The sequence below is a fragment of the Arachis hypogaea genome, chromosome 15 (assembly GCF_003086295.3).
Source record: "Arachis hypogaea cultivar Tifrunner chromosome 15, arahy.Tifrunner.gnm2.J5K5, whole genome shotgun sequence".
NCBI classification, from domain to species: Eukaryota; Viridiplantae; Streptophyta; class Magnoliopsida; order Fabales; family Fabaceae; genus Arachis; species Arachis hypogaea.
The window spans coordinates 59852369-59875816 of record NC_092050.1 but is presented as its reverse complement, the minus strand read 5'-3'; the positions used below and the strand labels follow the sequence as shown (position 1 = coordinate 59875816).

Here is a 23448-nt window from a genome sequence, read left to right as displayed (position 1 = left end):
GATTCTGACCTCCATGCACTCGAACGAGCATTTCTGGAGCTACAGAGATCCAAATATCACTCTCTTAACCGCACTGGAATGATAACTTTCAAAGCTTTCCAAAAATATATAATAGTCTATACTTTTCTTCGAAGGAGCCTGCCCATATTGGGCGTTGAACGCCAAGGAGCTACCCTCTTTCTGGCGTTCAACACCCCAAAGGAACCTAAGCCAACGTTGAACGCCACATTCCACCCCATTCCTGGTGTTCAATGCCACCAAAAGGCACAAAACAGTGCCAATCACCCCTCAATGGACGTTCAACACCCATTCCTCAAGTTGGATTCCAAGCTCAGCCCAAGTACTCAACCAAAGTGGGCCCAAGAATGGATTTTTGCACCTCTAGTCGAGTCTATCATAATTTTTGTAATCTCTAGTTATTAGATTAGTATTTAAAGGAGAAGATCACCCTTGTTTAGGATCTTCAGCCTTATCTTCTTTCACTACTTTCAAATTCATTTTACTTTCTTTAAACTATGAGCTACTAAACCTCCTAAGTTAGGGTTAGAAGCTCTGCTGATTCTCATGTGATTAATAATATTACTATTTCGATTTCAATACACGTTTGATTCCATTCTCTTGTGAATTTTTGATAAATCCTAATTTTGTGGTTTATCTTGTCTTGATTATAGGGGATTTTATTAAATTTTCTCACATTTATTCAATAAAATAGCATAGTTTTGTGATTCCTTCCTAATTTCGCTTAATGGTTGAAAACATGCTTTTTAGGCCCTAAATATGCTATATTTTAATCTCCCTCTATTACCATTCGATACCGTGATCTATTTGTTAAGTGATTTCAGAGTTTATAGGGGCAAGAATGGTCTAGAAAAGAAAAAGAAAGCACGCACAAGTGGAAGGAGCGTGAAAAATGGAGCTTTGGAGCATTGGCATCGACACACACGCGTGGGCGCTTGGTTCTGGGGTTGGCGTGCAAAAAGTGACGCATCCGCATGGCTGGGCAAAAATTTCATCGACGAGTACGCGTGCTTGATGTGTACGCGTAGCTCGCAAAAACCCAGACGACGCGTACGCGTGACGCTCGGCACGTGACTTCATTAGTGAAATTATGGCTGGCAATTTCTGAAGAGCCCCAGGCCTAATTTGAGCTGAATTCTGGAGGGAAAAGACCCAAGGGACCAAGGATTGAGGGGAATTCACACATTAGACAATTTTTTAGCTACTTTTTGAGTTTATGTTTCTAGAGAGAGAAACTCTCACTTCTCTCTAGGTTCTAGTTTTCTCAATTTCAATTTCACTTGGATCCTTTGGTTAGATCTGAATTTAATTCAATTTTATATTGTTCTAATTTGTAGATCTCATTCTTCTACTCTCATTTTAGTGTTTTTGTTACTCTAGTTATTTAGATCTTGGATTTGGATCTTGTTTACTGTGATTTCTATTAATGCATTGAAGAATCTCATGTTCATTGTTGTTAATTGGTTTATTGTTGTTAATTGGTTTATTGTTGTTAATTGATTGTAGTAGATAGCTTTAATTCAAATTCTCTTTTCAATTTCATAATGTCTTTCATTATTGCTCACCAAGTGCTTGAGAAAATGTCAGCCATAGTTATGGAGTAGATCTTCACTCTTGGCTTGGGGGTTGGGTAATTGGAGACACTTGAATTGTCAAGGTCTTTTGTTGATTGACAATTGGAAATTGCTAGTTGATTTGAATGCCACTAAAGCTAGTCTTTCCTTAGGATTTGACTAGGACTTGTGGACTCAAATTGATTAACTCCACTTGACTTTCCTTCATAGTTAGAGGTTAACTAAGTGGAGCAAGAGCCAATTAATGTCACAGTTGATGGAGGCAATGAGGATAGGAATTCCAATTCTCACCCCTAGCCAAGGATTTTATATTGATTGATTATCATTCACTTTTGTTAGTTTAATCTCTTGGTTTACTTAGTCCAATTGTTAATTGCTCATTATTTTAATTCATGCTCATTTACTTTTCTTGTATTCAACTTCAAACTACCACGAGAACTCTTAACTAATGATGTGCATCTTAGGGCAACTCCTAGGGAGAACGACCCGGGATTCTACTCCCGGTTATTGATTTTGAATTGCGGTGACACATTTTCTAAATTTGATGCATTATAGCTTGTTGGTTTAGACTATACTCACGATGGAATTTATTGGTAAAATTCTATACCGAAAATTTCTCTCGCATCAATTTTTGATCTTCATCTCATGAATTGAGAATGAACTGTGACAATCATCCTTGTTCTATATGGGTTCCGTATGAGTCCTGACCCGGATAGCATTGAACCACAGCTAGAGAGTGCATTGCAGATTCCAAGAGCGTACTGATGAGCAGATAATTTATACGCATTTTGGCATTGTTTTTAGTATGTTTTTAGTATATTTTAGTTACTTTTTATTATATTTTTATTAGTTTTTAAATAAAAATCACATTTCTGGACTTCACTATGAGTTTGTATGCTTTTTTGTGGTTTCAAGTATTTTCTGGCTGAAATTAAGGGACCTGAGCAAAAATCTGATTCAGAGGCTGAAAAAGCACTACAGATGCTGTTGGATTCTGACCTCCCTGCACTCAAAGTGGATTTTCTGGAGCTACAGATACCCAATTGGCGCTCTCAAGTGCGTTGGAAAGTAGACATCCTGGGCTTTCCAGCAATGTATAATAGTTCATACTTTGCCCAAGATTTGATGGCCCAAACAGGCGTTCCAAGTGAGCTTAAGAATTCTGGCGTCAAAACGCCAGAACTGGCACAAAAGCTGGAGTTAAACGCCCAAACTGGCACAAAAGCTGGCGTTTAACTCCAAGAAAAGTCTCTACACATGGAAGCTTCAATGCTCAGCCCAAGCACACACCAAGTGGGCTCGGAAGAATATTTCTGTATTAATTACTTATTTTTATAAACCCTACGCTACTAGTTTTCTATAAATAGGATCTTTTGCTATTGTATTTTTCGATACTTTTACACACTTGATATACTTGGATAGACCTTTTCACGTTTGGGGGCTGGCCTCACGGCCATGCCTAGATCCTTTTGTTCTTATGTATTTTCAACGCTGGAGTTTCTACACACCATAGATTAAGGTGTGGAGCTCTGCTGTTCTTCATGAATTAATGCAAAGTACTACTATTTTTCTATTCAATTCACGCCTACTTCTTCTCTAAGATATCCATTCGTTCTTCAACTTGATGAATGTGATGATCCGTGACACTCATCATCATTCTCACCTATGAACATGTGCCTGACAACCACCTCTGTTCTACTAGCAATGGCTTGAATGAGTATCTCTTGGGTTTCTAATCCAAGATTGGAACCTTCGTGGTATAAGCTAGAATTATTGGCGGTCATTCTTGAGATCCGGAAAGTCTAAACCTTGTCTGTGGTATTCTGAGTAGGATCTGGGAAGGGATGACTGTGACGAGCTTCAAACTCGTGATTGTTGGGCGTGTGACAGACGCAAAAGGATCAATGAATCCTATTCCAACATGATCGAGAACCGATAGATGATTAGTCGTGCAGTGACAGCGCATTTGGAACATTTTCACTGAGAGGATGGGAAGTAGCCATTGACAATGGTGATGCCCAACATAAAGCTTGCCATGGAAGGGAGTATGAATGATTAGAAAAAGGCAATGGGAAAGCAGAGGTTCAGGAGGAACAAAGCATCTTCATACGCTTATCTGAAATTCTCACCAATGAATTACATAAGTATCTCTATCTTTATTATATATTTTATTTATCTTTTAATTATCAATTCTCCATAACCATTTGAATCCGCCTGACTGAGATTTACAAGATGACCATAGCTTGCTTCAAGCCAACAATCTCTGTGGGATCGACCCTTACTCGCGTAAGGTTTATTACTTGGACGACCCAGTGCACTTGCTGGTTAGTTGTGCGGAGTTGTGATAAAGTGTGATTCACGTTTGAGAGCTCCAAGTCTTTGGCGCCATTGTTGATGATCACAATTTCGTGCACCAAGTTTTTGGTGCCATTGCCGGGGATTGTTCGAGTTTGGACAACTGACGGTTCATCTTGTTGCTTAGATTAGGTACTTTTCAGAATTTTTAAGAATGAATTCTAGAGTTTCAAGGTGATGTTCTTATCATCACAAAAGCTGATTGATTCTCATCAATTTAGCTATTGAATGTAATGTCCTGCTGAAGCTTGGCCAAACATGTCTAATCTTTTTAGACTGAAGCTTTAGACTAAAATTGCATGATTCCTGGAATTCTTATTAAAAGTTTTGATTCTCTTTATTTTCTTTTCTATATAATTTTCGAAAAAAAAAACACAAAAAAATTTTAAAATCATAAAACCAAAAATATTTTATGTTTCTTGTTTGAGTCTATTGTCTAATTTTAAGTTTGGTGTCAATTGCATGTCTTTATCCTTCTAATTTTCAAAAATTTATACATATTGTTCTTCATTGATCTTCAAGTTGTTCTTGATGATTTCATTGCTTTGATCTTCAAATTCTCTTGTTTTTTGTGTTTTGTTGTTTCTCATATGAATTCTCAATTTGTTAGTGTCTCTCATATGAAAATTCTTCAGTTTGGTGTCTTGCATGCATTGTTTATTTGATCTTAGTTGCATTTTTATTATTTCTCATCATTAAAAATTCAAAAAAATTTTCAAAATTGTGTCTTTTCAAGTCAATAATACAGAAAATTTAAGATTCAGAACATTCAGCAGAGGAATCAAACAGAAAAAGCTGGGCGTTCAAAACGCCCAGTGAAGAAGGAAAACTGGCGTTTAAACGCCAGCCAGGGCACCTGGCTGGGCGTTTAACGCCCAAAAAGGTAGAGTTTTGGGCGTTAAACGCCAGAATGGGCACCATTCTGGGCGTTTAACGCCAGGATGACACTAGAGGGAAGATTTTGTTTTTAATTCACATTTTTTTTCATGTTTTCATAATTTTTCAAAATAAAATCTTTTTCAAATCATATCTTTTCAATCATATCTCTTTCAAAATCAATTTCTTTCCATTTTATATTTATTTTTACTATTTTCAAAAATCCTTGCTTCAATTCAAGATTTACTTCAAAAATTTTGAAGTTGTTACTTGCCTATTAAGAAAGGATCAAATTTTAAATTTTAGAATCATATCTTCTAATTTCTTGTTAGTCAAGTAATCAACTTTAGTTTCAAAACTTTCTCTTTTTAATTTGATTTTCATATCTTCTCAATCATATCTTTTCACTCACACCCTTTTTCAAAATTAATTTTCAATCATATCTTTTTGATTTCTAATTTCAAAATCTTTTTCAAAAATCACTTAATTTCTTTCCCAATCTTAATTTTCGAAAATCATCAATCAAATTTTCAAATTTTTTTTTAATTATTTCAAAATCTTTTACTTTAATTTTCAAAAATTCTTCCCCTCTTCTCACATCCTTCTATTTAAGGGACTAACACTCCTCCTCAAGGTACAATTCGAACCCTATCCCTCTTGATAAGATCGAATTCTCCTCTCTCTACCTCCTCCTTCTATTCTTCTTTTCCTCTGACACCTCAAGGAATCTCTATACTATGACATAGATGATTTCCTACTTTCTTGTTCTCTTCTCTTTCATATGAGCAGGGACAAAGATAAAGGCATACTTGTTCAAGTTGATCCTGAACCTGAAAGGACCTTGAAGAGAAAGCTAAGAGAAGTTAAAGAACAATTCTCTTTAGAGGGCCTAACAGAACTCTTCAAAGAAGAAGAAACCATGGCAGCCGAAAACAACAACAATGCCAACAATACAAGGAAGGTGCTTGGTGACTTTACTGCACCTACTCCTGATTTCTATAGGAGAAGCATCTCAATCCCTGCCATTGGAGCAAACAACTTTGAGCTTAAGCCTCAATTAGTTTCTCTAATGCAACAGAATTGCAAGTTTTATGGACTTCCATTGGAAGATCCTCATCAGTTCTTAGCTGAATTCTTGCAAATTTGTGACACTGTCAAGACCAATGGGGTTGACCCTGAAGTCTACAGACTTATGCTCTTTCCTTTTACTGTAAGAGACAGAGCTAGAACATGGTTGGATTCACAACCTAAAGAAAGCCTGAACTCTTGGGAAAAGCTAGTTAATGCCTTCTTGGCAAAGTTCTTTCCACCTCAAAAATATAGCAAGCTTAGAGTGGAAGTCCAAACCTTCAGACAGAAGGAAAGTGAATCCCTCTATGAAGCTTGGGAGAGATACAAGCAATTGATCAGAAGGTGCCCTTCTGACATGCTTTCAGAATGGAGCATCATAGGAATCTTCTATGATGGTCTGTCTGAACTATCCAAGATGTCATTAGATAGCTCTGCTGGAGGATCTCTTCATCTGAAAAAGACGCCTGCAGAAGCTCAAGAACTCATTGAAATGGTTGCAAATAACCAATTCATGTACACCTCTGAAAGGAATCCTGTGAATAATGGAACAACTCAAAAGAAGGAAGTTCTTGAGATTGATACTCTGAATGCCATATTGGCTCAGAATAAAATATTGACTCAGCAAGTCAATATGATTTCTCAGAGTCTATCTGGAATGCAAGTAGCAACAGGCAGTACTAAGGAAGCTTCCTCTAAAGAAGAAGTTTATGATCCTGAGAACCCAGCAATGGAAGAGCTGAATTACATGGGAGAACCCTATGGAAACAACTATAATCCTTCATGGAGAAATCATCCAAATCTCTCATGAAAGGATCAACAGAGACCTCAACAAGGTTTCAACAACAATAATGGTGGAAGAAACAGGTTTAGCAATGGCAAGCCTTTTCCATCATCTTCTCAGCAACAGACAGAGAATTCTAAGCAGAGCCCCTCTGACTTAACAACCATTGTCTCTGATCTAATCAAAACCACTCAAAGTTTCATGACTGAAACAAGTTCCTCCATTAGAAATTTGGAGGCACAATTGGGTCAGCTGAGTAAGAAAATTACTGAACTCCCTCCTAGCACTCTCCCTAGCAATACAGAAGAGAATCCAAAAAGAGAGTGCAAGGCAATAACCACATCTCACATGGCCGAACATGGAGAGGAGGAAGAGGCAGTGATCTCCATTGAGGAAGACCTCAATGGACGTCCACTGACCTCCATGGAGTTCCCTAATGAGGAACCATGGGAATCTGAGGCTCAGACTGAGACCATAGAGATTCCATTAAATTTACTTTTGCCATTCATGAGCTCTGATGAATATTCTTCCTCTGAAGAAGATGTAGATATCACTGAAGAGCAAGTTGCTAAGTACCTTGGAGCAATCATGAAGCTAAATGCCAAGTTGTTTGGTAATGAGACTTGGGAGGATGAACCTCCATTGCTCATCAAAGAACTGGATGACTTGACTAGGCAGAGATTACCTCAAAAGAGACAGGACCCTGGAAAGTTCTCAATTCCTTGTACCATAGGCACCATGACCTTTGAGAAGGCTCTGTGTGACCTAGGGTCAAGCATAAACCTTATGCCTCTCTCTGTAATGTAGAAGCTAGGGATCATTGAGGTACAAGCTGCAAGAATCTCACTAGAGATGGCAGACAATTCAAAGAAACAGGCTTATGGACTTGTAGAGGATGTGTTGGTGAAGGTTGAAGACCATTACATCCCTGCTGATTTCATAGTCCTAGAGACTGGAAAGTGTATGGATGAATCCATCATCCTTGGCAGGCCCTTCCTAGCCACAGCAAAAGCTGTGATTGATGTTGATAGAGGAGAATTGATCATTCAAGTGAATGGAGACTCCCTTGTGTTTAAAGCTCAAGGATATCTCTCTGTCACCATGGAGAGGAAGCATGAAGAGCTTCTCTCAATACAGAGTCAAACAAAGCCCCCACAGTCAAACTCTAAGTTTGGTGTTGGGAGGCCACAACCAAACTTTAAGTTTGGTGTTGAACCCCCACATTCAAACTCTAAGTTTGGTGTTGGGAGGTTCCAACATTGCTCTGAACATCTGTGAGGCTCCATGAGAGCCACTGTCAAGCTATTGACATTAAAGAAGCGCTTGTTGGGAGGCAACCCAATTTTTACATATCTATGTTAAATTTCTATTTTATATTTTCTGTAGGTTGATGATCATGTGAAGTCACAAAAATAATTGAAAAAGCAAAAACAAAGTGAAAAACAGAATGAAAAATAGAACACCCTGGAGGAGATAGTCACTGGCGTTTAAACGCCAGTAAAGGTAGCAGAATGGGCGTTAAACGCCCAGTCTGGCACCATTCTGGGCGTTTAACGCCAGAAAAGGGCACCAGACTGGCGTTTAACGCCAGAAAAGGGCACCAGATTGGCGTTTAACGCCAGGAATGGGCAAGAAGCTGGCGTTAAACGCCAGAAATGGGTAGCAGCCTGGCGTTTAATGCCAGGATTGGTAGCAAGGGGCATTTTGCACGCCACTTGGTGCAGGGATGAGATATCCTTGACACCTCAGGATCTGTGGACCCCACAGGATCCCCACCTACCCCACCTCTCTCTCTCTCCTTCACCCATTCACCAATCACCTCAATACCTCTTCCCCAAAAACCCCTCACCTATCAAATCCCACCATTCTCTTCACCACTCACATCCATCCTTCATAAAACCCCACCTACTTCACCATTCAAATTCAAACCACTTTCCCTCCCAAACCCACCCTCTATGGCCAAACCATACACACCCCTCTCACTCCTATATAAACCCATCTTCACTCCTTCATTTTCACACAACCTAAACACCACTTCTCCCCTTTGGCCGAAACACAAAGCCCACTCCATCTCCTCTATTTCTTCTTCTTCTACTCTCTTCTTTCTTCTTTTGCTCGAGGACGAGCAACCTTCTACGTTTGGTGTGGTAAAAGCTAAAGCTTTTTGTTTTTTCATAACCATTTACGGCACCAAAGGCCGGAGAAACCTCTAGAAAGAGGAAAGGGAAGGCAAAAGCTTCTACCTCCGAGTCATGGGAGATGGAGAGATTCCTCTCAAGGGTGTATCAAGACCACTTCTATGAAGTTGTGGCCAAGAAGAAGGTGATCCCCGAGGTCCTTTTTAAGCTCAAAAAGGGCGAATATCCGGAGATCTGACATGAGATCCGAAGAAGAGGTTGGGAAGTTCTCACCAACCCTATTCAACAAGTCGGAATCTTAATGGTTCAAGAGTTCTATGCCAATGCATGGATCACCAAGAACCATGATCAAAGTGTGAACCCGGACCCCAAGAATTGGCTTACAATGGTCCGAGGGAAATACTTAGACTTTAGTCCGGAAAATGTAAGGTTGGCATTCAACTTGCCTATGATGCAAGGAGATGCACACCCCTACACTAGAAGGGTCAACTTTGATCAAAGGTTGGACCAAGTCCTCCTGGACATATGTGAAGAGGGCGCTCAATAGAAGAGAGATTCAGGAGGGAAGCCGGTTCAACTAAGAAGGCATGACCTCAAGCCCGTGGCTAGGGGATGGTTGGAGTTCATCCAATGCTCAATCATTCCTACTAGCAACCGGTCTGAAGTTACTATAGACCGGGCTATCATGATTCATAGCATCATGATTAGAGAGGAAGTAGAAGTTCATGAGGTTATATCCCAAGAACTCTACAAGGTGGCGGACAAGTCCTCTACTGTAGCAAGGTTAGCCTTCCCTTACCTCATTTGTCACCTCTGCAATTCAGTCAGAATTGACATAGAGGGAGACATTCTCATTGATGAGGACAAACCCATCACTAAGAAAAGGATGGAGAAAACAAGAGAACCTCATCAAAAACATGAGGAAATTCCTCATCATGAAATCCCTGAGATGCCCCAAGGATGCATCTTCCTCCACAAAACTATTGGGAGCAAATCAACACCTCCCTATGAGAATTAAGTTCCAACATGGGACAACTAAGGGTGGAGCACCAAGAGCATTCCATCCTCCTCCATGAAATTAGAGAAGATCAAAGAACCATGAGAGAGAAGCAACAAAGGCAAAGAAGAGACATTGAGGAGCTCAAGCACTCCATAAGATCTTCAAGAGGAAGAACAAGCCGCCATCACTAAGGTGGACCCGTTTTTTAATTTCCTTGTTCTTTATTTTCTGTTTTTCAAAAATTGTGCTTTATGTTTATTTATGTTTGTGTCTTTATTACATGATCATTAGTATCTAAGTGTCTATGCCTCAAAGATATGAAAATGAATCCATCACCTTTCTTAAATGAAAAATATTTTTAATTGAAAAAGAAAAAGAAGTGCATGAATTTCAAATTTTAAAACAGTTTAATTATCTTGATGTGGTGGCAATACTATTGTTTTTCTGAATGAATGCTTGAACAGTGCATATTTTTGAATTTGATTGTTTATGAATGTTAAAATTGTTGGCTCTTGAAAGATCGAAAGGAAAATGAGAAATGTTATCTGATGATCTGAAAAATCATAAAATTGATTCGTGAAGCAAGAAAAAGCAGTGAAAAGCTTGCAGAAAAAAAAAAGAGAGGCAAAAAAAAAAGAAAAAAAAGAAAAAAAAAAGAGAGAAAAAAAAGGGAAAGCAAGCAAAAAAAGCCAATACCCCTTTAAACCAAAAGGCAAGGGTGATAAAAAGGATCCAAGGCTTTGAGCATTAGTGGATAGGAGGGCCCACAGGAATAAAATCCTGGCCTAAGCGGCCAAACTAAGCTGTCCCTAACCATGTGCTTGTGGCGTGAAGGTGTCAAGTGAAAACTTGAGACTGAGCGGTTAAAGTCGAGGTCCAAAGCAAAAAGAAGAGTGTGCTTAAGAACCCTGGACACCTCTAATTGGGGACTATAGCAAAGCTGAGTCACAATCTTAAAAGGTTCACCCAGTTATGTGTCTGTGGCATTTATGTATCCGGTGATAATACTGGAAAACAAAGTGCATAGGGCCATGACCAAGACTCATAAAGTAGCCGTGTTCAAGAATCAACATACTTAACTAGGAGAATCAATAACACTATCTGGATTCTGAGTTCTTATAGATGCCAATCATTCTGAACTTCAAAGGATAAAGTGAGATGCCAAAACTGTTCAGAAGCAAAAAGCTAAAAGCCCCACTCATCTAATTAATACTGATCTTCATAGATGTTTTTGGAATTCATTGTATATTCTCTTCTTTTTATCCTATTTGATTTTCAGTTGCTTGGGGACAAGCAACAATTTAAGTTTGTTGTTGTGATGAGCGGATAATTTATACGCTTTTTGGCATTGTTTTTAGTATGTTTTTAGTATATTTTAGTTAGTTTTTATTATGTTTTTATTAGTTTTTAAATAAAAATCACTCTTCTGGACTTTACTATGAGTTTGTGTGTTTTTCTATGATTTTAGATATTTTCTAGCTGAAATTGAGGGACCTGAGCGAAAATCTGATTCAGAGGCTGAAAAAAGACTGTAGATGCTGTTGGATTCTGACCTCCCTGCACTCAAAGTGGATTTTCTGGAGCTACAGAAGCCCAATTGGCGCGCTCTCAATTGCGTTGAAAAGTAGACATCATGGGCTTTTCAGAAATATATAATAGTCCATATTTGCCCGAGATTTGATGGCCCAAACAGGCGTTCCAAGTCAGCTCAAGAATTCTGGCGTTTAACTCCAAAACTGGCACAAAAGCTGGAGTTAAACGCCCAAACTGGCACAAAAGCTGGGATTTAACTCCAAGAAAAGTCTCTACACATGAAAGCTTCAATGCTCAGTCCAAGCACACACCAAGTGGGCCCGGAAGAAGGTTTCTGCATTAATTACTCATTTCTGTAACCCTAGGCTACTAGTTCTCTATAAATAGGACCTTTTGCTATTGTATTTTGAGACTATCAATCTTTTACTCATACTTTCATACACTGGTCACGTTTTGGGAGGCTGGCCTCATGACCATGCCTGACCCTTGTTCTTATGTATTATCAACGGTGGAGTTTCTACACACCATAGATTAAGGTGTGGAGCTTTGCTGTTCTTCATGAATTAATACAAAGTACTATTGTTTTTCTATTCAACTCAGGTCTATTTCTTCTCCAAGATATTCATTCGTTCTTCAACTTGATGAATGTGATGATCCGTGACACTCATCATCATTCTCACCTATGAACATGTGCCTGACAACCACCTCTGTTCTACTAGCAATGGCTTGAATGTATATCTCTTGGGTTTCTAATCTCAGATTGGAACCTTTGTGGTATAGGCTAGAATTAATGGCAGCCATTCCTGAGATCCGGAAAGTCTAAACTTTGTCTGTGGTATTCCGAGTAGGATCTGGGAAGGGATGACTGTGACGAGCTTCAAACTCACGATTGTGGGGCGTGTGACAGACGCAAAAGGATCAATGGATCCTATTCCGACATGATCGAGAACCGACAGCTGATTAGCCGATGTTGTAACAGAGCATCAGAACCATTTTCACTGAGAGGATGGGATGTAGCCATTGACAACGGTGATGTGCAACATAAAGCTTGCCATGGAAAGGAGTATGAATGATTGGAAGAAGGCAATAGGAAAGCAGAGGTTCAAGGGGAACAAAGCATCTTCATACGCTTATCTGAAATCCACCAATGAATTACATAAGTATCTCTATCTTTATTTTATGTTTATTTTCATCACCTTAAACTCCATAACCATTTGAATCCGCCTGACTGAGATTTACAAGATGACCATAGCTTGCTTCAAGCCGACAATCTCCGTGGGATCGACCCTTACTCACGTAAGGTTTATTACTTGGACGACCCAGTGCACTTGCTGGTTAGTTGTGTGGAATTGTGACAAAGTGTGATTCACGTTTGAGAGCTCCAAGTCTTTGGCGCCATTGTTGATGATCACAATTTCGTGCACCAAAAATCCTTTATGAACCTCCTATAGAATCCTGCATGTCCCAGAAAGTTTCTGATTGCCTTTACATTGGCAGGTGGTGGTAATTTTTCAATTACTTCCCCTTTAGCTTGATCCACCTCTATTCCCTTGTTTGAAATTTTATGCCCAAGGACAATTCCTTCAGTCACCATGAAGTGACATTTTTTCCAGTTTAAAACTAGGTTGGTCTCTTGGCATCTTTTCAGAACAAGTGCTAAATGGTCAAGACAGGAGCTGAATGAGTCTCCAAATACTGAAAAGTCATCCATGAAGACTTCCAAAAAATTTCCCACCATATAAGAGAAAATAGAGAGCATGCATCTCTGAAAGGTCGTAGGTGCATTGCACAGACCAAAAGGCATCCTTCTGTAGGCAAATACTCCAGAAGGACATGTGAATGCTGTTTTCTCTTGGTCTTGAGGATCCACTGCAATTTGGTTGTAACCTGAATAGCCATCCAAAAAGCAGTAATATTCATGACCTGCTAGTCTCTCTAGCATCTGGTCTATGAATGGTAAGGGAAATTGATCCTTTCGGGTGGCTGTATTGAGCCTTCTGTAGTCAATACGCATACGCCACCCTGTAACTGTTCTTGTAGGAACCAGTTCATTCTTTTCATTATGAACCACTGTCATACCTCCCTTCTTGGGGACAACGTGGACAGGGCTCACCCAGGGGCTATCAGAAATAGGATAAATAATCCCAGCCTCTAGTAACTTAGTGACCTCTTTCTGCACCACTTCCTTCATGGATGGATTTAGCTGCCTCTGTGGTTGAACCACTGGCTTAGCATCATCCTCCAATAGGATCTTGTGCGTGCATCTTGCTGGGCTAATGCCCTTAAGGTCACTTATGGACCACCCAAGAGATGTCTTGTGTGTCCTTAGATAACCTTGTTTATGGTTTATGGTTTAAGTTATTTATTTTGTTTAGCTTGGATATTTGTTTTTGATGCGAAGTTCTAGGATTGCCTTTGGCGTCCAGGAACCTTACATCTTATATATTGGGCACTCTTACTGATGCCAAGGCATCTTAGCCTAGTTTTGCTAGTCTTTTTCCTTTGTTTTTAATATGTTTTATACACTTTCTTGAGTTACAAGTAAGCCATTTGGTTAAAATTTATGTGTACTTGAATTCAATCAACCATGAGTAAATTGATGCATTTTTATGAGGTTGTGTGCTATAATTGCTTATATATTAAAGATAAGAAGAAGTCTCATGATTTCAGCATAGCTTTGATGCATTTGTTGATTGATGATAGGTGACCAAAAGACTTGGAGGAAGGTTGAAGAAAGGGGATGGCAGCACGGAAATGAAGGCAGAAAAGCTACCCTGGAGAAAGCCAACGTTTGCACCAACGTTTGCCTCAAACTTGATGTCAAACGTTGGCTCAAAAACACACCCAGGAGAAGCCAATGTTTGCGCCAATGTTTGCCTCAAACTTGAGGTCAAACGTTGGCTCAAAAATTAACCCTGGAGGAAGCAACGTTTGCGCCAACGTTTGCCTCAAACTTGAGGTCAAACGTTGGCACAATAACACACCCAGGAGGACTAACGTTTGTGCCAACATTTGCCTAAAATGTGAGGTCAAATGTTGGCTGCAAAAATTGCCTTGGAGGGAGCACGTTTGAGCTCACGTTTGACCTCAAACGTGAGTGACAGAAAAGCACCGTTCTGTATAATGCTAACACGCAAACGTTTGAGTCAACATTTGCCTCAAACGTTGACTCAAACGTGAATGCTCCAAAGTCCAAATTGCAAACGGATTTCTTCTCAAGTCCAAGAGCAATCAACTGAGGCTATCTTCAATCCAATTCCATCAAGGCCAAGGCCTAAATTCAAGGCTCATAGAAGGAAGTGTATAAATAGAAGTTAGTTTGATTTAGATAGGACTTTTTTGGACCTCTGTTAGAATTGGAACTTGTAATTTGGAGAGCTTTCTTTTTGATCTTGGAGAATTAGGAGGAGAATTGAGTTCTCTTCCCCTCTGCCTTTTCTATTTTCTTTTCTGCAAAGCTTACTTGAGTCTTGAAAGTGAAGAGTTGAGGAAATTCTGTCTCAACCTCACCTTGAGATCTCTTTGTTTCTTTTTCTGTATAATTCAAGTTTCTTTACTGATTTTCATCTTTCATTTTGTTTGCAATTGATCTTTGAATTGGATCAAGGAAGGCAGTGAGATCTAGACTTGGTTTTCTAGTCTCTTGACCCCTGAGATCCTTTATTTTTCTTTCTGTTCATCTGCTGAAGCTTCTTCAAGCCAATTTACTTTTCTATTTGAGATCTACTTTGATTCAACTCATCTTTTACTCTTTTGCTTGTTGCAATTTACTTTTCTTCATTAAATTTCTGCAATCCCAATTCCTAATTCCTTTTATAATTCAAGCAATTTACATTTCTTGCACTTTAAGCTTCAGTCATTTTCATTTCTTGCAATCTAAGTTTCTGCAATTTACATTACTTACACTTTAAGATTCTGCTCTTTTAATTTCTCTGTACTTTAAATTCTTGTCAATTATCCCTCTCCCTTTAAATTTCATGCAATTTAACTTCTGTTGGATACAAATCACTCAAATCAATTCTTGTTCGCTTGACTAAATCAACCACTAAACTAAAATTGCTCAATCCTTCAATCCATGTGGGATCGACCTCACTCACGTGAGTTATTATTACTTGATGCGACCCGGTACACTTGCCGGTGAGTTTTAGGTGATTGGAATTTGTTTTCCAAAATATCCATCAAGTTTTTGGCTCCGTTGCCGGGGATTGATTAGATTGACAATGATTAAGTGAGGTGGTAATCTAGATCAAGCATTTCTTTCTTTAATTTTTGACTAACACATTAACTGTTTGAATTTTTGCGTAAGCTAACCAAAACTTCACTCTAGCAATAGATTGAAGCGTTACTAGTTTTCTGGTTTTGTGTGTTTCTTGTGTTTTGTTTGTATGTCAGGTACAAGAAGAGCTATACCTACCTTTTGTGAACAAGACGAAAGAACTCTCAGAAGGATAAGAAGAGAAGCTAGAGGGAAGGCTGTTGTTGGAGAAGAAGATTTTGAGGAGGAATATCACGAAATGGAGGGGGATCCCTCTAATCCCAATCATCCAGAAGGAGGGGTCAACAACAATCCACCACAGAGGAGAGTATTGGCCTCTTATACATTTGTAAATCCTAGACATTGTAGAAGTAGCATCCTTACCCCAAATGTCAATGCAAATAACTTTGACTTGAAGCCACAACTCATCACATTGGTCCAAAACAATTGCTCTTTTGGAGGAGGGCCACTTGAAGACCCAAACCAACACTTATCCACTTTCCTGAGGATATGTGATACTAACAAATCTAATGGTGTGCATCCAGACATCTACAAGCTGTTGCTATTCCCATTCTCTCTCAGAGACAAAGCTACTCAATGGTTGGAGACATTTCCAAGAGAGAGCATCAACACTTGGGAAGATCTAGTGAGCAAGTTCCTTGCTAAATTTTACCTACCTCAGAGGATTATTAGATTGAAGACTGAAGTGCAAACATTCACACAATTGGATGCTGAAACTCTATATGAAGCATGGGAGAGATACAAGACTTTGCTCAGGAAATGTCGACCAGACATGTTCACTGAATGGGACAAGCTTCAAAACTTCTATGAAGGACTCACTTTGAAGGCTCAAGAAGCACTGAATCACTCAGCTGGAGGCTCCTTGCAACTCATGAAAACTGTAGAGGAGGTCCAAAATCTCATTGATATGGTGGCTAACAACCAATATTTCTTTGCTCACCAAAGGCAACGCCAACCATCACAAAGGAAAGGAGTGATGGAGTTGTAAGGAGTAGACTCAATCCTAGCTCAAAACAAAATGATGCAGCAACAGATTCAGCAACAATTTGAGCAAATAGCTAAAAGGATTGATAGCCTCCAAGTTGCAGCAGTAAATACAAGTCAGCCATCAACCACATGGGGACAAGGTGAAGAAGCTTGTGAAGACCAACAACAAGAACAAGTGAATTACATGCACAATTGGTGCACGAAATTGCGATCATCAAGAATGGCTCCCAAAGACTTGGTGCTCTTAAACATGAATCACACTTTGTCACAACTCCACACAACTAACCAGCAAGTGTACTGGGTCGTCCAAGTAATAAACCTTACGTGAGTAAGGGTCGATCCCACGGAGATTGTCGGCTTGAAGCAAGCTATGGTCACCTTGTAAATCTCAGTCAGGCGGATTCAAATAGTTAAAGCATTTTGATAATAAAAATATAATTAAAATATAAACTAGGATAGAGATACTCATGTAATTCATTTGTGAGAATTTCAGATAAGCATGTAGAGATGCTTTCGTTCCTCCTGAACCTCTGCTTTCCTGCTGTCTTCATCTAATCATTCCTACTCCCTTCCATGGCAAGCTGTATGTAGGGCATCACCGTTGTCAATGGCTACATCCCATCCTCTCTGTGAAAATGGTCCAACGCACTGTCACTGCATGGCTAATCATCTGTCGGTTCTCGATCATACTGGAATAGGATTTACTATCCTTTTGCGTTTGTCACTACGCCCAGCACTCGCGAGTTTGAAGCTCGTCACAACCATCCCTTCCCAGATCCTACTCGGAATACCACAGACAATGTTTAGACTTTTCGGATCTCGGGAATGGCCATCCATGGATTCTAACTTATACCACGAAGATTCTAATATCTCAGACTCAGTCCCCTGTATTAGATATCTAAGAGAAACTCATTCTATCTCATCTTCATGTAGAACGGAAGTGGTTGTCAGGCACGCGTTCATAGGTGAGAATGGTGATGAGCGTCACATAATCATCACATTCATCATGTTCTTGGGTGCGAATGAATATCTTAGAATAGGAATAAGCTTGAATTGAATAGAAAAACAATAGTACTTTGCATTAATTCATGAGGAACAACAGAGCTCCACACCTAAATCTATGGTGTGTAGAAACTCTACCGTTGAAAATACATAAGTGATAATGGAGTTCATTGGTCTCGGCCCCAGAGGGGAACCGGAATAACTCAGACTTCGAATACAATAATAAAAAGTCCTATTTATACTAAACTAGTTACTAGGGTTTACAGAAATGAGTAAATGATGCAGAAATCCACTTCCGGGGACCACTTGGTGTGTGCTTGGGCTGAGCATTGAGCTTTACACGTGTAGAGGCTTCTCTTGGAGTTGAACGCCAGTTTGTAACCTGTTTCTGGCGTTTAAGTCCACTTTGCAACCTGTTTCTGGCGTTTAACTACAGAATGCAACATAGAACTGGCGTTGAACGCCAGTTTGCATCATCTAAACTTGGGCAAAGTATGAACTATTATATATTGCTGGAAAGCCCTGGATGTCTACTTTCTAACGAAATTGAGAGCGCGCCATTTGGAGTTCTGTAGCTCCAGAAAATCCACTTTGAGTGCAGGGAGGTTAGAATCCAATAGCATCTGCAGTCCTTCTTCAGCCTCTGAATCTGATTTTTGCTCAAGTCCCTCAATTTTAGCCATAAATTACTTGAAATCACAGGAAAACACACAAACTAATAAAAATATACTAAAAACTAACTAAATCATACTAAAAACTATGTAAAAACAATGCCAAAAACCGTATAAATTATCCGCTCATCACAACACCAAACTTAAATTGTTGCTTGTCCCCAAGCAACTGAAAATAAAATAGGATAAAAAGAAGAGAATATACTATAAATTCAAAAATATCAATGAAACTTAGCTCCAATCAGATGAGCGGGACTATTAGCTTTTTGCCTCTTGAATAGTTTTGGCATCTCACTTTATCCCTTGAAGTTCAGAATGATTGGCATCTATAGGAACTTAGAATTCAGATAGTGTTATTGATTCTCCTAGTTCCGTATGTTGATTCTTGAACACTATGAGTCTTGGCCGTGGCCCTAAGCACTTTATTTTCCAGTATTACCACCGAATACATAAATGCCACAGACACATAACTGGGTGAACCTTTTCAGATTGTGACTCAGCTTTGCTAAAGTCCCCAATTAGAGGTGTCCAGGGTTCTTAAGCACACTCTTTTTTTTGCTTTGGACCTTGACTTTAACCGCTCAGTCTCAAGTTTTCACTTGACACCTTCACGCCACAAACACATGGTTAGGGACAGCTTGGTTTAGCCGCTTAGGCCAGGATTTTATTCCTTTAGGCCATCCTATCCACTGATGCTCAAAGTGTTGGATCCTTTTTACCCTTGCCTTTTGGTTTTAAGGGCTATTGGCTTTTTGCTCTTGCCTCTTAGTTTAAAGAGCTTTTGGCTTTTTCTGCTTGCTTTTTCTTTTTCCTTTTTTTTTTGCATTTTTCTCCTTTTTTTTCTCGTAATTTTTTTTGCAAGCTTTGTTCTTCACTACTTTTTCTTGCTTCAAGAATCAATTTTATGATTTTTCAGATTATCAAATAACATGTCTCCTTTTTCATCATTCTTTCAAGAGCCAACATATTTAACATTCATAAACAACAATATCAAAAGACATATGCACTGTTCAAGCATTCATTCAGAAAACAAAAAATATTATCACCACATCAAAATAATTAAACTAGTTTCAAGGATGAATTCAAAACCATGTACTTCTTGTTCTTTTGTAATTAAAACACTTTTCATTTAAGAGAGGTGATGGACTCATAGGACATTCACAACTTTAAGGCATAGACACTTAGACACTAGTGATCATGTAGTAAAGACACAAACATAGATAAAACATAAAGCTCAAAAATCGAAAAATAGTAAAATAAATAGACAAGGAGATTAAGGAATGAGTCCACCTTAGTGAGGGTGGCGTCTTCCTCTTCTTGAAGAACCAATGGTGCTTTTGAGCTCCTCTATGTCTCTTCCTTGCCTTTGTTGCTCCTCCCTCATAGCTCTTTGATCTTCTCTTATTTCATGAAGGATGATGGAGTGCTCTTGATGCTCCACCCTTAGTTGTCCCATGTTGGAACTTAATTCTCCTAGGGAGGTGTTGATTTGCTCCCAATAGTTTTGTGGAGGAAGGTGCATCCCTTGAGGCATCTCAGGAATTTCATGGTGAAAATTTTCCTCATGCTCTTGTTGAGGTCCATGATCTCTTGTTTTGCAGTCAAATGCTCTACTACTAAGCTATATACCCTTGAGATGAATCTCTCCAACTCCCATGACTCGGAGGTGGAAGCTTTTGCCTTTCCTTTCCTCTTTCTTGAGGTTTCTCTGGCCTTAGGTGCCATTACTGGTTATGGAAAAACAAAAAACAATGCTTTCACCATACCAAACTTAAAATGTTTGCTCGTTCTCGAGCAAAAGAAGGAAGACGGTAGTAGAAGAAGAAGAAAATGGAGGAGATGGAGGGAGGTGAGTGATTCGGCCATGTGTGGGTGGGTTTGGGAGGGGAGAGTGGTGAAGAGGTGATGGGGAAGAGAGAATGAGGTAATTGGTGAAGGGTATTTGTGGAAGAGAGTTATGAAAAGGTGTGAAGAGGAGAGAAGAAATGGTGGGGATCCTGTGGGATCCTGTGGGGTCCACAGATCCCGTGGGGCCAAGGACTTAACATCCCTGCTCCAATTAGGCGTGTAAAACGCCCTTGCTGTGCAATCCTGGCATTTAACGCCAGACTGCTGCTTGTTTCTGACATTAAACGCCTAAATGTAGCCTATTTCTAGCGTTTAACGCCAGGCAGATGGTTGTTTCTGGCGTTAAACGCCAGCTTGGTGCTTGTTTCTGGCATTAAACGCCAAACAGATGCTTGTTTATGGTGTTTAATGCCAACTGCTCTTCCTCCAGGGTGTGTTATTTTTCATTCTATTTTTTTATTTCTCAGTAGTTTTTGTGACTTCACATGATCATCAACCTAAAGAAAACATAAAATAACAATAGAAAATAAATAAATATAATTAGATAACATTGGGTTGCCTCCCAACAAGCGCTTCTTTAATGTCAATAGCTTGACAGTGAGCTCTCATGGAGCCTCACAGATGTTCAGAGCATTATTGGAACCTCCCAACACCAAACTTAGAGTTTGAATGTGGGGGTTCAACACCAAACTTAGAGTTTGAATGTGGGGGTTCAACACCAAACTTAGAGTTTGGTTGTGGCCTCCCAACACCAAACTTAGAGTTTGACTGTGGGGGCTTTGGTTGACTCTGCAGTGAGAGAAGCTTTTCATGCTTCCTCTCCATGGTTACAGAAGGAGATCCTTGAGTTTTAAACACAAGGTTATCCTCATTCAGTTGAAGGACTAACTCTCCTCTGTCCACATCAATCACAGCTCTTGCTGTGGCTAGGAAGGGTCTTCCAAGGATGATGGATTCATCCTCATCCTTCCCAGTGTCTAGGATTCTGAAATCAGCAGGGATGTAAAGGCCTTTAACCTTTACTAACACATCCTCTACTTGTCCATAAGCCTGTTTTCTTGAGTTGTCTGCCATCTCTAATGAGATTCTAGCAGTTTGCACCTCAAAGATCCCAAGTTTCTCCATTACAGAGAGTGGCATTAAGTTTACTCCTGACCCCAGGTCACACAGAGCCTTCTCAAAGGTCATGGTGCCTATGGTACAGGATATTAAGAATTTACCAGGATCCTGTTTCTTTTGAGGTAATTTCTGCCTATCCAATGCATTTAGTTCATTGGTGAGCAAAGGAGGTTCATCTTCCCAAGTTTCATTACCAAATAATTTGGCATTCAGCTTCATGATTGCACCAAGATACTTAGCAACTTGCTCCTCAGTAATGTCTTCATTCTCTTCAGAAGAAGAATACTCATCAGAGCTTATGAAGGGCAGAAAGAGGTTTCATGAAATCACTATGGTCTCTAGATGAGCCTCAGATTCCTTTGGTTCCTCAAAGGAAAACTCCTTATTGGTCACTGAACGTCCCAGGAGGTCTTCCTCACTAGGATTCACGTCCTCCTCCTCCCTTATAGGTTCGGCCATGATGGTCAAATCAATGGCCTTGCACTCTCTCTTGGGATTTTCTTCTGTATTGCTTGGGAGAGTACTAGGAGGAGTTTCAGTGACCCTTTTACTTAGCTGGCCCACTTGTACCTCCAAATTTCTAATGGAGGACCTTGTTTCATTCATGAAACTTACAGTGGCCTTAGATAGATCAGAGACTATATTTGCTAAGCTAGATAGGTTCTGCTCAGAATTCTCTGTCTGTTGCTGAGTGGATGATGGAAAAGGTTTGCTATTGCTAAACCTGTTTCTTCCACCATTATTAAAGCCTTGTTGAGGCTTTTGTTGATCCTTCCATGAGAAATTTGGATGGTTTTTCCATGAGGGATTATAGGTGTTTCCATAGGGTTCACCCATGTAATTCACCTCTGCTATTGCAGGGTTCTCAGGATCATAAGCTTCTTCTTCAAAAGATGCCTCTTTAGTACTGTTGGATGATTCCTTCCATCCATTCATACTCTGAGAGATCATATTGACTTGCTGAGTCAATATTTTGTTCTGAGCCAATATGGCATTCAGAGTATCAATTTCAAGAACTCCCTTCCTTTGAGGCGTCCCATTACTTACAGGATTCCTTTCAGAAGTGTACATGAATTGGTTATTAGCAACCATGTCAATGAGTTCCTGAGCTTCTGTAGGCATTTTCTTTAGGTGAATGGATCCACCTGCAGAATGGTCCAATGACATCTTTAATAATTTAGACAGACCATCATAGAATATATCCAGGATGGTCCATTCTGAAAGCATGTCAGAAGGACACTTTTTGGTCAGTTGCTTATATCTCTCCCAAGCTTCATAGAGAGATTCACCTTCTTTCTGTCTGAAGGTTTGAACATCCACTCTAAGCTTACTAAGCTTTTGAGAAGGAAGGAACTTGGCTAAGAATGCCGTGACCAACTTATCCCAAGAGTTCAGGCTATCCTTAGGTTGAGAGTCTAACCATATTCTAGCTCTGTCTCTTACAGCAAACGGGAAAAGCATAAGCCTGTAGACCTCGGGATCAACCCCATTGGTCTTAACAGTATCACAGATTTGTAAGAATTCAGTTAAGAACTGAAAAGGATCTTCTGATGGAAGTCCATGAAACTTGCAATTCTGTTGCATCAGAGAAACTAATTGAGGTTTAAGTTCAAAATTGTTTGCTCCAATGGTAACGATTGAGATGCTTCTTCCATGTAAATTGGAATTTGGTGCAGTAAAGTCACCAAGCATCTTCCTTGCATTGTTATTATTTTTCGCCATGTCTACTCCTTTTTCGAAAATTTCAGTAAAGTCCTCTTCAGAGTGTTGTGTTTTAGCTTCCCTTAGCTTCCACTTCAGAGTCCTTTCAGGTTCAGGATCAGCTTCAACAAGAATATTCTTATCCTTGTTCCTGCTAATATAGAAAAGAAGAGAACAGAAAATATGAAATCCTCTATGTCACAGTATAGAGATTCCTTATGTAAGTATAAGAATAGAATAATGGAGGAAGGAAAAGATAAGAATCCAAACACAATGGAGAGGAATAAGTTCGAATTCTTGGGTGAAAGAGGGGTGTTAGTAGATGAATAAAAAAACAAAAGGAGGTGAGAGGGAGAGAATTTCAAAAATTAAACAAATTAAAATAAAAATATTTTTATTTTTAATTTAAAATTAAAGTGAAAATTAAAAAATTTAAAAAAAGAAAAATGAAATTAAATTAAATTAAAGTTTAAAACAATTAGTTAATTAAAGAGGAAT

General features: G+C 39.3%; 1 non-coding gene across 1 annotated transcript; it reads right to left on the bottom strand.

Moving 5' to 3' along the window:
• Positions 1 to 6147: 6147 nt before the first annotated feature.
• LOC112752634 (small nucleolar RNA R71) lies at positions 6148 to 6255 on the bottom strand. The gene has a single exon (XR_003177061.1). It is a non-coding gene; the product is annotated as a small nucleolar RNA R71 (small nucleolar RNA).
• Between the last annotated feature and the right edge of the window lie 17193 nt (positions 6256 to 23448).